The following is a 5,000-nucleotide window of genomic DNA, read 5'->3' as shown; positions in this document are numbered from 1 at the left end:
AATGGAAGATCTCTGTCAAAGCAGGCAAATAGTCGGATATCTAGATGTATTCTAGCAGATGTCTTCCTTCTGATCATTCTGTGGGAATAATCTAGAAGACCGGCTCTGCAGAAAGAAGGAACTCTTCCTGCACGTATGCTCTGTCCCTTGATGAAGATACTTCTAATGGAAGATCTCTGTCAAAGCGGGCAAATAGTCGGATATCTAGATCTATTCTAGCAGATGTCTTCCTTCTGGTCATTCTGTGGGAATAATCTAGAAGACCGGCTCTGCAGAAAGAGGGAACTCTTCCTTCAAGTATGCTCTGTCCCTTGATGAAGATACTTCTAATGGAAGATCTCTGTCAAAGTGGGCAAATAGTCGGATATCTAGATGTATTCTAGCAGATGTCTCCCTTCTGGTCATTCTGTGGGAATAATCTAGAAGACCGGCTCTGCAGAAAGAGGGAACTCTTCCTTCAAGTATGCTCTGTCCCTTGATGAAGATACTTCTAATGGAAGATCTCTGTCAAAGCGGGCAAATAGTCAGATATCTAGATCTATTCTAGCAGGTGTCTTCCTTCTGGGCATTCTGTGGGAATAATCTAGAAGACCGGCTCTGCAGAAAGAGGGAACTCTTCCTTCAAGTATACTCTGTCCCTTGATGAAGATACTTCTAATGGAAGATCTCTGTCAAAGCGGGCAAATAGTCAGATATCTAGATCTATTCTAGCAGGTGTCTTCCTTCTGGTCATTCTGTGGGAATAATCAGAGACGCTCTGCAGAAAGAAGGAACTCTTCCTGCACGTATGCTTCTGTCCTTGATGAATAGGAAAAAAAAGATAATTCTAATGGAAGATCTCTGTCCAGGGGCAAATAGTCGTTATATCTAGATGTATACTAGCGAGTCTTTCCTTCTGGTCATCTATGGTAATAATCTAGAAGACCAGCTTGCAGAAGAGAACTCTTTCCTTCAAGATGCTCTGGCCTTGATGAAGATAATTCTAATGGAAGAATCTCTGTCAATAGCGGGCAAATAGTCGGATTCGTAGAAATGTATTCTGCAGACTTGTCTTCCTTCTGGTCATGTCTATGGGAATAATCTAGAAGACAACTCTGCAGAAAGAGGGATCTTCCTTCAAGTTATTGCCTGTCCCTTGATGAGATACTATCTAAGAGATCTTCGTCAGAATGGGCAAATAGTCGGTATCTAGATCTATCTTAGCAGATCTCTCCCTGTCTGGTCAATCGGGGAATAACCTAGAAGACCGGTCTGCGGACAGAAAAGGGAACTCTTCCTTCCCAAGTATGCTCTGCCCTGCCTGAAGATACTCCCTATTGGAAGTATCTCTGTCAAAGTGGGCGATAGTCGGTAATCTAGATTCTAATTCTTAGCAGGAACGTCTCCCTTCTGGTTCCTTCTGTGGGAATATCCTAGAAGACGGCTCAGCAGAAAGAGGAACTCTTCCTTCCAAGTAAATGCTCTGGCCCTTATGAAGGGATACTCTAATGAGAATCTCTGTCAAAGGGGCAAGTTGTCGGATATTCTAGGATGTATTCTAGCAGAATGTCTTCCTTCTGGCTCAATTCTGTGGAATCATCTTTTAGAAGACCGGCTCTGCAGAAGAGGTCACGTCTTCCGTTCAAAGTATGCTCTGTCCCTTGAATGAAGGATACTTCTAATGGAAATCTCTGTCAAAGCCGGGCAATAGTCGGAATATCTAGATGTATCTTTTAGCAGATGTCTTCCTTCTGGTCATTCTATGGGATAATCTAGAAGACAGCTCTGCAGAAGAGGGAACTCTTCTTCAAGTATGCTCTGTCCTTGATGAAGATACTTCTAATGGAAGATCTCTGTCAGAATGGGCAAATAGTCGGGTATCCTGTTATTCTAGCAGTGGTCTCCCTTCCTGTCATTCTGTGGGAATAATCTAGAAAGACGGCTCTGGCAGAAAGAGGGAAACTCTTTCCTTCAAAAGTATTGCTCTGTCCCTTATGAAGATAACTTCTAATGGAGTCTGTTCAAGCGGGCAAAATAGTCGGATATCTTAATCTAATTTCTAGCAGATGTCTTCCTTCTGGTTCATTCTGTGGGAATAATCTAAGACCGGCTCTGCAGAAAAGAGGGAACTCTTCCCTTCAAGTACGCTCTGTCCCTTGATGAAGATACTTCTAATGGAAGATCTCTGTCAAAGCAGGCAAATAGTCAGATATCTAGATCTATTCTAGCAGGTGTCTTCCTTCTGGGCATTCTGTGAGAATAATCTAGAAGACCGGCTCTGCAGAAAGAGGGAACTCTTCCTTCAAGTATGCTCTGTCCCTTGATGAAGATACTTCTAATGGAAGATCTCTGTCAAAGCGGGCAAATAGTCAGATATCTAGATCTATTCTAGCAGATGTCTTCCTTCTGGTCATTCTGTGGGAATAATCTGGAAGACCGGCTCTGCAGAAAGAGGGAACTATTCCTTCAAGTGTGCTCTGTTCCTTGATGAAGACTTCTTATTGAAGATCTTTGTCAAAGCGGGAAAATATTCCGATATCTAGATCTATTCTAGCAGATGTCTTCCTTCTGGTCATTCTGTGAGAATAATCTAGAAGACCAGTTCTGCAGAAAGAGGGAACTCCTCCTTCGAGTATGCTCTGTCCCATGATGAAGATGCTTCAAATGGAAGATCTCTGTCAAAGCGGGCAAATAGTCGGATATCTAGATCTATTCTATCAGGTGTCTTCCTTCTGGTCATTCTGTGGGAATAATCTAGAAGACCAGCTCTGCAGAAAGAGGGAACTCTTCCTTCAAGTATGCTCTGTCCCTTGATGAAGATACTTCTAATGGAAGATCTCTGTCAAAGTGGGCAAATAGTCGGATATCCAAATCTATTCTAGCAGATGTCTTCCTTCTGGTCATTCGTGGCAAATAATCTAGAAGACGGCTCTGGCAGAAAGAGGGAACTCTGCCTTCAAGTATGCTCTGTCCCTTGATGAAAATACTTCTAATGGAAGATCTCTGTCAAAGCAGGCAAATAGTCGGATATCTAGATGTATTCTAGCAGATGTTTTACCTTCTGGTCATTCTGTGAGAATAATCTAGAAGACCGTCTCTGCAGAATGAGGGAACTCTTCCTTCAAGTATGCTCTGTCCCTTGATGAAGATACTTCTAATGGAAGATTTCTGTCAAAGCGGGCAAATATTCGGATATCTAGATCTATTCTAGCAATGTCTTCCTTCTGGTCATTCTGTGGGAATAATCTAGAAGACCGGCTTTGCAGAAAGAGAGAACTCTTCCTTCAAGTATGCTCTGTCACTTGATGAAGATACTTCTAATGGAAGATCTCTGTCAAAGCGGGCAAATTGTCGGATATCTAGATCTATTCTAGCAGATGTCTTCCTTCTGGTCATTCTGTGGGAATAATCTAGAAGACCGGCTCTGCAGAAAGAGGGAACTCTTCCTTCAGGTATGCTCTGTCCCTTGATGAAGATAACTTCTAATGGAAGATCTCTGTCAAAGTATGCAAATAGTAGGAAATCCTAGGGCTATTCTAGCAGATGTCTTCCTTCTGGTCATTCTGTAAGAATAATCTAGAAGACCGGCTCTGCAAAAAGAGGGAACTCTTCCTTCGAGTATGCTCTGTCCCTTGATGAAGATACTTCTAATGGACGATCTCTGTCAAAGCAGGCAAATAGTCGGATATCTAGATCTATTCTAGCAGATGTCTTCCTTCTGGTCATTCTATGGGAATAATCTGGAAGACCGGCTCTGCAGAAAGAGGGAACTCTTCCTTCTAGTATGCTCTGTCCCTTGATGAAGAATTCTTATAGAAGATCTCTGTCAAAGCGGGCAAACAGTCGGGTATCAAGATCTATTCTACCAGATGCCTTCCTTCTGGTCATTCTGTGGGAATAATCTGGAAGACCGGCTCTGCAGAAAGGGGGAAGTCTTCCTTCAAGTATGCTCTGTCCCTTGATGAAGACTTCTTCTAGAAGATCTCTGTCAAAGCGGGCAAATAGTCAATAATCAAGGTCTATTCTAGCAGATGTCTACCTTCTGGTCATTCTGTGAGAATAATCTAGAAGACCAGCTTTGCAGAAAGAGGGAACTCTTCCTTCAAGTATGCTCTGTCCCATGATGAAGATACTTCTAGTGGAAGATCTCTGTCAAAGCGGGCAAATAGTCGGATATCTAGATCTAATCTAGCAGATGTCTTCCTTCTGGTCATTCTGTGGAAATAATCTAGAAGACCGGCTCTGCAGAAACATGGAACTATTCCTTTGAGTATGCTCTGTCCCTTGATGAAGATGCTTCAAATGGAAGATCTCTGTCAAAGCGGGCAAATAGTCGGGTATCTAGATCTTTTCTAGCAATGTCTTCCTTCTGGTCCCTCTGTGAGAATGATCTAGAAGACTGGCTCTTCAGAAAGAGGGAACTTTTCCTTCGAGTATGCTCTGTCCCTTGATGAAGATGCTTCTAATGGAAGATCTCTGTCAAAGCGGGCAAATAGTCGGATATCTAGATCTATTTTAGCAGATGTCTACCTTCTGGTCATTCTGTGAGAATAATCTAGAAGACCGGCTCTGCAGAAAGAGGGAACTCTTCCTTCAAGTATGCTCTGTCCCTTGATGAAGATACTTCTAATGGAAGATCTCAGTCAAAGTGGGCAAATAGTTGAATATCTAGATCTATTCTAGCAGATGTCTTCCTTCTGGTCATTCTGTGGGAATAATCTAGAAGACCGGCTCTGCAGAAAGAGGGAACTCTTCCTTCAAGTATGCTCTGTCCCTTGATGAAGATACTTCTAATGGAAGATCTCTGTCAAAGTGGGCAAATAGTCGGGTATCTAGATCTATTCCAGCAGATGTCTTCCTTCTGGTCATTCTGTGGGAATAATCTAGAAGACCGGCTCTGCAGAAAGAGGGAACTCTTCCTTCAAGTATGCTCTGTCCCTTGATGAAGATACTTCTAATGGAAGATCTCTGTCAAAGCGGGCAAATAGTCGGATATCTAGATCTATTCTAGCAGATGTATT

Source organism: Macrobrachium nipponense, chromosome 23 (assembly GCF_015104395.2).
Source record: "Macrobrachium nipponense isolate FS-2020 chromosome 23, ASM1510439v2, whole genome shotgun sequence".
Classification (NCBI taxonomy): domain Eukaryota; kingdom Metazoa; phylum Arthropoda; class Malacostraca; order Decapoda; family Palaemonidae; genus Macrobrachium; species Macrobrachium nipponense.
The sequence above is the reverse complement of the archived record's forward strand: the minus strand, read 5'-3'. Positions refer to the sequence as shown.